The sequence below is a fragment of the Myotis yumanensis genome, unplaced genomic scaffold (assembly GCF_028538775.1).
Source record: "Myotis yumanensis isolate MYYU_CA2020_CCGP unplaced genomic scaffold, mMyoYum1.0.hap1 SCAF_8, whole genome shotgun sequence".
Taxonomy (NCBI): Eukaryota; Metazoa; Chordata; class Mammalia; order Chiroptera; family Vespertilionidae; genus Myotis; species Myotis yumanensis.
Genome location: NW_027223759.1, coordinates 30,077,754 through 30,090,742, shown reverse-complemented (window position 1 = coordinate 30,090,742; position 12,989 = coordinate 30,077,754). Strand labels below are relative to the sequence as shown.

The window sequence follows — 12,989 nt, the reverse complement described above, 5'->3', positions numbered from 1 at the left end:
GGCCGGGCTGGGGCACCCCTCCCCCCGCCAGTGCACAAATTTTTGTGCACCGGACCTCTAGTCCTATATAATAAAAGGCTAATATGCAAATAGACCAAACAGCAGAACAACTGGACAACTGGTTGCAGTGATGTGCGCTGACCACCAGGGGGCGTGCGTGGAACATGGTGGGCATTGGCCGCGGTGGGATGGTGGAGCAAGTGAGCAGGGGCACCAGACCAAGGTGAGGCGCCGGTCACTGTCTTAGTGGCGAGCCTCTGGTGGTTACTGAAAATTCTTTGCTTCCGCATGCCGTAGTCCTACCTGGCGCTTGCATCTGCTGCCAGCCCTGATGGCCCCTGAGGGCTTCTCCACCTTCCCCTGCTCCTGAGGGGCTATTGGGGCAACAGCTGCTGCTCATACCCGCTGCTGGTGCTGGTCCCAATCGCTCCGCGCTGTCAGTGAGTGCGAGTGGGGCAGGCGCGGTTAGCACGTGGGAGCAGGGCTGCCAGCAGACAGGGGACTAGGGCCGTGGCAGGAGGGGCCAGGCAGGGGCACGGAGGATGGGCTGAGACCTGCCCCTGTGCCCACTGCAGCCTCGCAGCCCACAGTTCCTTTCAAGGTGCACGAGTTCGTGCACTGGGCTCCTAGTTAATAAATAATAATACAAGAATAAATTCTGTGTTTCACAATCAACTTTTGCCCACCCCTGTATTTATCCTTTTTACTTCATTCCTTTTGTTTATACAAGTAGAGAATCTTTATGCTACTTTCATACTGAATTGGCATGCCTCAGTGATGCTGACTGGAACCTCTCATTTCAGCAACTTCAGGACATAATGAGGACAAATGGGCACTAAAAGAAGCAAACAGAAAAACATTTAACCAAGGCTAAACAATACAAAATACATCAGTAGGTGACATAAGTGTATGAGGTAGCCAATTATGTTCAGGACAACAGGGAACAGTCTACAAACTGGATTTGGCTCCCACCATTGTTAATTTCCTCTAACTGTCTCTTTTCTACAAAATTAAACCAATAGAAATATAAAATACTGACGGTGGGGGAATTAAAAAACTGCAGAAACAGGGATAAAACACGGAACAGCAATTTTTACCTTGTTCTAAATCAGTGGCTCTCAACCTTGGCTGCACATTAGAATCACTTGGGAATCTTCTTAAAATCCTGATTTCTGGGCCTCATCCTCCGGAAATTCTGTTTCTTTGTTATTAATGTTGTGGCCCCACCCCATAACAAAGAAACAGAATTTCCGGAGGATGAGGCCCAGAAATCAGGATTTTAAAAAGATTCCCAGGTGATTCTAATGTGCAGCCAAGGTTGAGAACCATTGTTCTAAACTATAAGCATGCTAATTTAATTACTGGTGTAGATATGTACGTATTAGTATTTAAATACATGCTATGACGATTCTTCTAAATTTAAGGTGCTGTTAAAAAAAAAAGAATAAATTACATACAATAATACAGCATAAAGCTCAGCAACTAAGATCACAAACAATGATACATCCAGCTACATATCAGAGTCGAAGTTCACTTGAAGGCTGCTTCAACACTTTCAAAGTCTTAAAATACTTTTGAAAGTGTGTGTATGTTGCAGCAGAAAGAGCTCTAGGGCTTCAGTTATCATAAAAGCTAAAATGTATTGGGCACTTAGCATATCAGACACATTGTGCAAAGCATTTTTTACTGAATTCTCACAACTACTTTATGTGTAGGCTCTACTCAACGCAAAACTGGCTTTTCACAACAGGCCAAGAAAACACAACCAGAAACAATATCCAGGAATTCTAAGGTTAGAGTTTTTCCTCTTATCTTTAGGCTGGGCTCTAGTTTTCTCACTCACTACAGTGAGGTCTAGGTATTGTTTCATGAAACTTCTTTTCCAGTTTGGACAGTGTGCTAATGTATGTGCTGGGTCACTGAGCAAAATGTAAATTTCTTAGTGTGGGTTGAAATTAAAAAAATAAAATAAAGGATTGAAAAGCCACTCATTTAAGATGTTCATGCTAAACTGAAAATAAATTATTCCAACCTTAGTTGGATTCCAGACCTGATAGAAGTAATTATTCTAATCACAAAGTAAATTACTTGAACCCTGGCCGGGTACTCAATGGTTAGAGCATCATCCCAATATGCCAAGGTTGCAAGTTTAATCCCTGGTCAGGGCACATACAAGAAGCAACCAAAGAATGCATAAATAAGTGAAACAACAAATCAATGTTTCTCTTTCTCTCTCACCTTACCTCTCTCTCCCTCAAATCAACATATCTTTTAAAAAGTTTTTTAAAAAAGTGCTTTGAATTACATATTAGTATGTAAATAAGGGGGTTTCCAAATTGTTTTGCAATAGAACCTTCCTTCAAGATGTTTTGAGTGTATTTTCTAGAGGAGGGGGTATTCTTGTGACCAAATAATCTTGGCAAATTGGGAAATACTGTACACAATATTTCCTTCCTAGACAGTCACAATGCACATTAAAAACGCTGGCACGCTTTCTCTCAAGTATGCCCACACCTTCCCCCACTTCTTTCCTTAGGCACGTATCCTTTGCTTTCTTTCTCCTAAGCTCCCAGAGACCTTCTTTTGCCTTTGTAACTTGTTTTGTGAGTTCATGCAGCCCAGCTGGCTCACTTCTTCAGCCTCTGTGACTTTCTCTCTTAAAGGCTAAATAAACTTTTTACACTGTGAAAAATAAATAAATAAATAAATAACCCTGACAAGCTCTACAGAAAAATTACACAACTACCTCAAATTTTAAATCTGATTAACTGTTTTTAACTCAGTGTTTTCCTAAACAGATATTTCATTCTGTAACCTCTCCCACCAACAGCTCCTAATCTCTCATAAGACTGGTATTCTGCAAAACACAATGTGGAAAGCACTGCTTTATGTAAACTTATTAGGGAAAGGGTCTTCATAAGCTACAGCTATTATAGCAAATAAGCACAAATATAGCAGAGATAAATAAAATTAACAGAAAATTGTAATTTGGTTAAGTATTTCATCTCTGCTGAGCAGTTTTATCAGAACATACAGAGTTGTATCATTTAATAAATATGTACAGAAACAATGTATTATACTTTGAAAACATGAAACGGAAGAAGACTAGAGAAAAGATATGAAGAAAGATAAAAAGAAACCTGCAATTCAAATAAATTATAATCTACTGTACGAAATTTACATACATAGGAAGCCTACTGAGATGAAACTTACATACAGAGGAAAAACTTGTAACTCACACTGGAACAAAGGCTGAACAAAGAAAAAAACCACACTGTAAACAGAGAGACTAAATATCTGCAAAGATCATGTTAGTGACCTGAGTTTCTGTCTCCCTGCTGGGGAATCCAGAAGTAAATGAACTGGCCAATAACATGCCATCAAAGAAGGGAACAGTTGTTTACCTAGTCTAGGAGCCCTTTGGGACAGGCATATAGGACAGAACCCAGCTTAATGGGCAATAAAAACTGCTTGTGGAACAAATTAATCCATAATATATGTTTGAGGAGTTGTGAATGCTCAGGGGTGGTGAACATCACCATCATCTCTAATCACTGATAGAACCCTGGGCTAGAAACAATCCTATGATCAAGGTTAGCATACCACCTTTATGTAGACAGAAGCTTAGTAACAATTATAGCCATGCATACTATCTTATGCATGTTTTTCACATCCTCAAATTCAATTCTACCTTTTTGGTCCTTTCTTTTCCATTTCCATTGCCTTGGTTAAAGTTTTTCCTTTCCTCAAAACAAAGAACTCACAGAACTTCTTAGCTTATGGTACTTAAAAGTTGACAGTAAAACTTAATGTGAGGCTTGAGGATTTTGTTAATCATTAACTTACTAAAAGCTTGTACTTTACAACTATATAACATCTAGCTGTTAACCATTTATTCGTAAGTATGAAAGTAAAAAATTTAAAGATACACATTTTGATATTACATTCCCTGAAGCAGAGAACTACCCTACTGTGGTATATAACACCAGGCACCTGACCAACCAGGAGAAAAAAATGTTAAAGTATGGTTATGTGCCAGAAAGTTCTCATAAAGAAATTGATTTCAAGACCACAGACAAAAAGAAACAGTACTTAGTACAGGAAAAAAGGCAGTCAGAAAGCCTACACATAGGATCACTGAAAATAAGAGCAAGAGACTTGAAGGGTTTTCAATCTGGTCCCCCTAGTATGGCGGTTCTCAACCTGTGGGTCGCGACCCCTTTGGGGGTCGAACCACCCTTTCACAGGGGTTGCCTAAGACCATCGGAAAACACATATATAATTACATATTGTTTTGTGATTAATCACTATGCTTTAATTATGTTCAACTTGTAACAATGAAAATACATCCTGCATATCAGATATTTACATTACGATTCATAACAGTAGTAAAATTACAGTTATGAAGTAGCAACGAAAATAATTTATGGTTGGGGGTCACCACAACATGAGGAACTGCATTAAAGGGTCGCGGCATTAGGAAGGTTGAGAACCACTGCCCTAGTAGAATAATGGGATGGCTGATGATGCCCAGAAAGGTGGAGTGACTTGCCCAGAGTGACATGATTAGTCATTGAGTCAGGACCCAGGCCAGATCTTCCAATTCCCAGGCTTCTGCATTTCCCTCTGTAGCTCAAGGCCTCCCATCTTCTCTACAAGACTCACATGGAAAATAAACACTACTGAACTAACTAAAACTATAAACCACTAGTCAAATTATGACTCTATACAACTAGAGCACTTAGAATAAACCATCTTATTTTGTATTATGACATGTGGTTACTGTCTAGAAACCTATTAAAATCATCATTAGGCGATATTTACAAACCTTCACTCTAAAGTACTAAATAAAAAATTATCAACAAGAAACCAAGAACATATGGAGGAAAATAAAACACGTTTTGGAGTGAGGCAAATCTGGGTTCAAATCCTAGCTCAACTGTGAATGTCTGTGTGACGCTGAACAAGTCCTCACTTTCATTTCCCATCTATAATGATCCTGGGAGACAAGACTACCTACCACCTCAGGTTTGCCCTAAAATTAATGGTACTGAAATGGTAATTTTCTCCCTCAATCTATTTTTGTCCATCTCCCTTGACTATTTCAACTTTTAACTTCATACAACTACCCCCACACCACTTTCCAGCTACAATCATAATTATAGATGTTAGTATATTCAACACCTTAAAACAAGATTTATGAAACAAAGAACATTTAGGATGTGAATATAATCTTTGTAAATGTTAGCGAAAAAATTGAAAGAAAACATTACTGCATAAAGTAATTTATGCAATTTCTTCCAAGCCAACTGGATAAAGAATAAGGAGAACCAGGCTCTATCTAGTTCAGTCCTGTGGCTAATAAGCTGCATGACCCTAAGCAAGTGACTCCACTTCACAGAAAGCACCAGTTACAGCTCAAAGCCACACACTGCTCAAGTTACAGTGGGCCTCAGTGTTCTCAACTACAGAAAAAAACATTCTGACTAGAGGTTTTCTAAAGTTCTCACGTTTCTTCCATCTGAACAGTGTACCATCAGCACCATCACAGAACTTGTCCCCCATCTGGTATGTGCCTGGCCCCGTTATAAGCACATTAGATGTAGTAACTCATTTAAGCCCCCTATAATCTTTGCAGATATGTGAAGGAATTTGCCTAAAGTGACAGAGCCCAAAGCAGGTTGAGGGTTCAACCATCTAGGGCTGTGGTCGGCAAACTGCGGCTCTCGAGCCACATGCGGCTCTTTGGCCCCTTGAGTGTGGCTCTTCCTAAGTCTTAGGAGTACCTACCTATATAGTTTAAGTTTAAAAAATTTGGCTCTCAAAAGAAATTTCAATCGTTGTACTGTTGACATTTGGCTCTGTTGACTAATGAATTTGCTGACCACTGATCTAGGGGGTCTGGCTGTATCTGTGCTTTTTAACCACTGAGTCTCAGAATTCTGTAAATTGCAGAGTAAGCCTTCACTAGAGACATGTAAACAAAAATCTGTTCATGCTATTCCTTCCTTGTGCCTGAATACAGCTGATACATAATCTGTGGAGGGAGAGAACAGTGACTAACATGTTAATAGCACTCTGTAAAAGAGCAAGCTACAATTCATCAAAGTTATAAAGTAGCCACTTAATTAAGATAAAGCTACAAAATGTATATGTTGCTTCTCCAATGAACATTTTATCAAAAGAATCAAAGTGTTGTGATATTTTGGCATTATTATTTTCTTGGTCATCAACAAGTTATCTGCTGGATAATGCTCCCAAGGAATAACTACCATAAAACCAGTCAGCCACTAACCTTTGGTTAACTAGGTTTCCTCATCTTTGTAATATGCATATGAAAATGCATGTATGCATATAAACAAGCAAACACAAACACAATCTCAAGTTAGACACTATCTATTAAGGATTATGCAAACTGGTATGTGCTAGACACTGCCAACATAAATAGCTAGGGGAGGATTTACCTCTTTCCTTTGGGGCCACTTCACACCTGACTGACCTCTTACAATTCTCTGCATATCATTCCTCCCTCCTCTGCCAGCTTAACATCACAGTTACTAACAAACCACAATTCTGCCTTCATCAGACCTCTTCTATCTCTAGAGAAAGTTAAAAGCACAGTGGGGCCAGGAAACTCAGTGAGGTAGAAATAACACACTGGAGGACGATGCACACATATGCACACTCTAAAACAAAATGCTGATAGCAACAAGCTGTTAACCTTAATTTCATCACCATTATATGTCACTCAGTCCTTCAATAACTTGTTTCACAAACTTGGAAGGCCTGAGAAACAAACAGAACATTTATTTACTAGAGGCCCAGTGCACGAATTCGTGCACAGGTGGGGTCCAGCCAGCCTGGCCGGATCAGGGCCAATCGGGCCGGGCAAGCCTGGGGGAGGGGACGAGGGAGATTTGCTGGCTAGCACCATCCCTGATCAGGGTGGGGGGGCTGATCAGGGGCGGGGCTGGTGGAAGCAGGGGCCATGGGCAGTTGATCAGCCGGGCCTGCCCCCTGATCAAACTCCTGGTTGAACTCCTGGTCAACGGGACAATTTACATATTAGCCTTTTATTATATAGGATTTCCTCCCAGACTGGTCTACTTTACAAATGCTGGTGGTAGAGATATTTGCCTCACTTTACCCACCCCATACTATATGGACTGATAAAGATAATGATTAGGGTCCAATTGGAAAGGCATTAGAGTGGTGAGACACTCAAAGAACTCTCATACAGCTCAATTCCTTCTTAAATTTGAGATGGATCCAATACCAATCTTCTCTCCAATAAAAACCAAAATATAGACTGATGACTAAATTATTACGCAATTTTTAGGCTACTTGGCTTGATATGCAGCCACACAAATACAAGATCTTTACACCTCAATAATTGAACAACAAAACAAGTGACAAGTAATCCAAGCTAGAGGGTCAGATATCTGACCGTTTTTCCCACAATTTCATCACATACCAAAATTTTACCAACATTTTGCCATTATCCATACTAATCCATCTATGACACTCCTATTTCTATAACACAAGACAACATTCATAAAATCAAACTAATTAAAAGGAGCCATGGAAAAGAGAAAAATAGATTTAAAAAATAAAAACACCACCAGAAATGTAACCAGAACACATTACCTGAAATGAAATTCTACCCTATATTGAGTTTTATTTTTGTGTGCTGTGGATGTCAGGTAGGGGGACAATTTGGATTTGAATCTGTATTTTTATGGCAGATGGTGAACCTGAATGATCAGTGATCAACTCCTCTTGGGAAAAAAGCTCTTGGGGAAGTAGGGCGTAATAACAGAAATATATAACCTACAAAAGATGATCAAAAGAAAAGACTTTAGTAAATATTCAAAAGTAATAAAGGATGCCTGTGGCATACACGTTGGCAATATATAAATAAAGATTCAAATAAAACCAAATTATAAAACTAAACCCCATTTTTAAGCTGGACTTTCTCAGCTATTCTTTTATATTGACTTTATGAAAATGTATACAATCTAGCTCAGCAGCTCACTTTTTATGTCATTAGAAACAGAAACAGAGACCTCATTAATACATTTTAGAATGAAAAGCACATGGGGAAAAACTGGTTTAAACAAGAACCTGCAGCCTGAAATGATAATGAACTAAAGTGAAGTGCCTGAAATAAAACAAGAAGTCCTTTTTGTTACAGCAGCAAATTATTTCATGACAAATTCTATATTTACTATAGAAATGCCAACAGAAAACTAAATGCATTTAGCCTGAACCTTTGTAATGTCACGATCGAAAGTAGTTAGCCTTGCCCTGACCAGTTTGACTCAGTGGATAAAGCTTCAGCCTGAGGACTGAAGGGTCCTGGGTTCGATTCCAGTCAAGGGCATGTACCTTGGTTGTGGGCACATCCACAGTAGAGGGTGTGCAGGAGACAGCTGATTGATGTTTCTCTCTCATCGATGTTTCTAACTCTCTATCCCTCTCCCTTCCTCTCTGTAAAAAAAAATATATATATGTTTTTAAAAAGTAGTTAGCCTATATCAGTGGTTCTCAACCTTCTGGCCCTTTAAATACAGTTCCTCATGTTGTGACCCAACCATAAAATTATTTTCATTGCTACTTCATAACTTTAATGTTGCTACTGTTATGAATCGTAATGTAAATATCTGATATGCAGGATGGTCTTAGGTGACCCCTGTGAAAGGGTCGTTCAACCACCAAAGGGGTCGCGACCCACAGGTTGAGAACGGCTGGCCTATATGGATGGCCCTATAAAGACTATTTGTGTGGGTGGGGTGTAGAAATGGGAGGTGCATTACATTGTGTGGGAGATATCTATATATATAAAAGGCTAATATGCAAAGTGTCCCCTCGGGAGTTCAACAGGGAGACCGGGACTGCGATCACTTGCTATGAGGTGCACTGACCACCAGGGGGTGGTGTGGAATGAAGGAAGGCCCCGGCTGACAGCCGGAAGCCCCAATCAGCCCCCCAATCAGCCCTGATTGCCCGCCAGGCCTAGGGACCCTACCTGTGCATGAATTTCGTGTACCGGGCCTCTAGTCAGCTATAAAGTAATCTTTTTATAATGCCTTTTTAAAAAGCACATCCTCTCATATAGCAGAAATGTGTGATCTTTTCCATACCTGATGACAAGATGCGTCTTAAGTAATATTTATTCAACAAGCAACAGGATCTAAATTATACAGAGAAGTTAATAAATATACTTCAAACAAGAAACCTTGAGAAAAAAATTCTGTCCACAATAGTAGTTATTAAATAAAATGCATGACTACTGCATTTTATCTGACATAAATAATGCAACCATGTCAGAAAGAAAATAATACATTTAAGAAGACTTCTCTTACTTGGGTAAAAATATTTTTATATGAAGATATTTAATGGCAAAAAAAGCTTAAAAGTGTTACATATACGCAGTTTATTTCATTATGTAAAGAAAAAATAATCATAAAAGACTTATGCAAAAAATGTTAACAGTAACCAAATCTAAGTGATAAGATTATATAAATTTTTAAAAATTTCCAGTATTTCCTGCATTTAACAACTTTTTTTTTAATTGAAAAAAGTTGACGTTGACTTGTCATATAAGCAAACAACAAATACCTGCTTACAAAACTAACACAGGTTCTAAACTGTTTCCATAGATTCTAGACTTCAAATACAGCTAATTACTTGCTAGTAATGTCTTTTAAATATACGAAATAAAGCTAGAGAATTTTGTTTCTGGCTCTCCTATAAAGATTTTCAGAACTAAAAATAAATAAATTTTACCTTTCTATAAAAAAGGTTCCATGTCCAACTTTCTATCCCAGAATATTAGCAACAATTTGATTTTTAAAATAATCAATTTAGATTGCTTTGCACAAATGTCATCTCAAAGAAGTTATGTTCAGGTCAGTAATTCCAAAGGGCAGACACCTAATACACAATGCAAGAAGTTTTGATGCATTTTAGTGAACTGCACCAACAGAAACACCTTGTGTGGAGATGAGTTTATTTTAAACACATCTTTCCATTACTTCTTAAGTGCCTGATATCTCTAATGAAGCTTTTTGCAAAAGGTACTTAGCTTAGACTGGACGTGGACTTACTTAAATATCTGGGAAGCTGTCAGAATCGATCTCAAACTACATTATATTCAAGTCACAGAATGCCAACTCTGTACTGGGCCTCCTTCTCCCCTTTCTTTCACAAGAGCGCCTGTGATACCCCCTAGCTTACACTTCCAGGCTCATGAGTCACTGAGAAACGAGCTCTAAGTTTCCTGCAGAATGCCACTCAAACCGCTCCTCTCCAGCATTCAAGGTTCAGGTCCCCAAATCCCCCTTTAGCACACCCCCACTTCCCACCAAGGTCCTGGGCACCCAAACGAATTACCCACTCTTTCCACACCATGCCTTTTTACCTTTGCCCTCTAGCTTTGCGGTTCCTCTCTACACACTGTCTATTCTGCAACCTTCATTCCCAAATCCCATTAGGCCTGGAAGACTCCCCTAGGCACAGCCTCGCCCAGGAAGCCTTCCAGACTTCTGCGAGGCGGAAGTGGCTGATGGGTCCCGTCTTCCCCGGGTGCCTTTCTAGCACCTTGCAGTTCTTTCATAAGACTTTTACTGCCGCCTTCCTGGTATCGTATTATCTGTGTCCGGCTCTTATCACCCACACCAGGGCGTAAGCTCCTCGCGGGAGGAGACCGCGGGCCCGGGTTCACCTTTGAATCCCTCCGGAGCGGACGACCAGGGCGCCCGCACGCAGTCAGCGCCCGGGCGGGTTCAACCGAACTCGGGAACGCTCCGGCCGCACAATTCCGCACCAGAAGTCAGTTAGGCATTTTCCCGAACGGCACGGCACGGCGATACTACCTGCCTCCGGGGAGCAGAAAGTTTACCGGGGGCCCATGTTTGATGGGAGTGACAGCTGGCCCGGACCGCACTTCCCTGCCCTCCGGACTCCGGCCGGGACGTCCCCGCGCCGCCGCCTGCCCGGCCAGAGACCCGCGGAAGAGCGGCGGGAGAGTCCGGGTGCCCAGACTCCGCCGCAGGCCCCTGGGCGCGGCATCGGCGAGAGCAGGAGGGGAAGGCTCCGCGAGAAGCCGGGCCGCAGCGGCCCGAGAAAATGGAGGCAGCCCCGGGGCCGGTGACGGGCCGGGCAGGGCAGGCGGAAGCCGAGCCGGCGTCCGCGCCGCAAGCAGGGCAGGGCCCAGGGTCACTCACGGGGTTGGGCCGGGCGGCTCCCTCTCAGCCTCCGCGTCGTCGCCGTCCCCGTCCTCGGCCGCCGCCGCCTCGGGCTGCTCGCTCGGTCCCCTCGGCACGGCTCGGGCGCTCGGCCCCTCCGTTGTCTTCCGCCGGCTCCTGCTCCCAATGACGGGCTCCCGCGGCGGCGGCTGCGCGGGCAGATGGCGGCCCTGGGGCTCCCGCGGCGGCCGCCTCACTGCTGCGCTCGATCGCCTGGGCTGCGGCTGCTGCTGCAGAGCCGGCGCCGCCTTTGCCTTCGCCCGGCTCCCGGAGACTCGGTCTCTCCCAGGCCGCGCCGCTCCCCGTTCCCGGACAGAGCCCGGCTTTGACGTGCGCACTGCGCAGCCGCCAAGGGCGCGACGTCGGGCGGCGCCGCAACGCCCCCTTCGGCCTCCGACGCCCCCTGGCGACCGGGCGGACTCGGCGCCGGAGTCCCTGGCCAGGTTGAGTTGGGAGGGGACGCAGAGAAATGCAGAAGCTGAGAATGGAGACTTCCTCTTCTTTCATCTGCCACTTTAATGTTGGTGCTCAGCCCCCTTTTCTGTGTAAGCACGGTTCCTGGAGGAATCTCACGCTCACTTTCCACAACCACTTCCTCAACTCTTAACAAAGCTTTATTTCTGCTAAAGACCAAGTGCCGACTTTGTGTAGATTGAAACTATCATCCATGTGAGGGACAGGTAACTCTCATTTTAGCGTGCTCTGAGAGAGAGTGTGGACAGTGATAGAACGATCCAGATTAATAGGATTCAACAGCCTGGATTTAAACCCCAGCTCCAGCATTAGTCTCCATGGGTTATTTCCTGTCCCTATGTCTGGGTTTTTCATACACTCGTATAAGAATACAGGAACATAGGCTTATGAGGATGAAGGAGGAAAGGCATTGCAGAGCCCAGACAGCAGAGTCTGGAACATGGAAATGTTGAACATGTTTACTTTTGTTTTTTTCTGTTGCCTTTTTTTTTTTTGTAGTTGGACAGGGGTTTTGAGCATCTACTATGTGCAGGCACTGTTCCAGGTGGTGGGGCAGTAAACAAAACATTCCCTGCTCCTGAGACAAACAATAAACAGCACATATATGACATTGGATGGTTTTCAGTGCTATGGAGAAAAGCAACACAGGCCAGGGAGGGAGAGAGTGCAGGGTATTATTATTTATAGCTCTCCTGTACAGGTAGCTGCCACATGAATAAAGAGCATGTTGTGCCCTATGTGCATGGAAAGGCAGAAGGAACAGCAAGGCCCTGAGGTGGGATGCCATGGACCCCAGCAAGGTGAGACCCCTGAGGGTGGGAAGAGAGCAGAGATGAGCAGAGAACAGGAACCATATAGGCTGAAATGAGATCTTTGTTGTTTTTACTCTGAATGAGATGGAAAGCTATTTGGAGGGTTTTGAGCAAAGAAAGGATGTGGTCTGACATTTTAAAAGGACCACTCTGGTTGTGCTGTGAAGACCAGTCTGAAGGGCATGAGGCTTTCAGCTGGGAAACCGATTAGAAAACTTTTGAAATAATCCAGTCGACAGAAGACAGGCTGGGTCCAAGGAGGAGTAAAAGTGGTTGGGTTCTAAAGGCATTTAAAAGGTAGAATGGACAGAATTTTATTTCTAAGGATTTGTTTGTTTGTTATTTTATCAAGCATTTGGAAATTACAATTTGGTAAAGTAGGGAAGACAAACAGAAGCAGATGTGAAGAGAAGAAATCGGGAATACATTTGGGGGCATATTTACTTTGAACTGC

General features: G+C 42.6%; 1 protein-coding gene across 1 annotated transcript in view; it reads right to left on the bottom strand.

Annotated features, from left to right (window-relative positions):
• CAB39 (calcium binding protein 39) overlaps nt 1-11,569 on the bottom strand; it is an 84,463-nt gene extending 72,894 nt beyond the window's left edge. The window contains exon 1 of the mRNA XM_070422371.1: nt 11,229-11,569. The gene's annotated coding sequence lies outside the window, so the exon portion shown is untranslated. The remainder of the gene's footprint in view (nt 1-11,228) is intronic.
• Between the last annotated feature and the right edge of the window lie 1,420 nt (nt 11,570-12,989).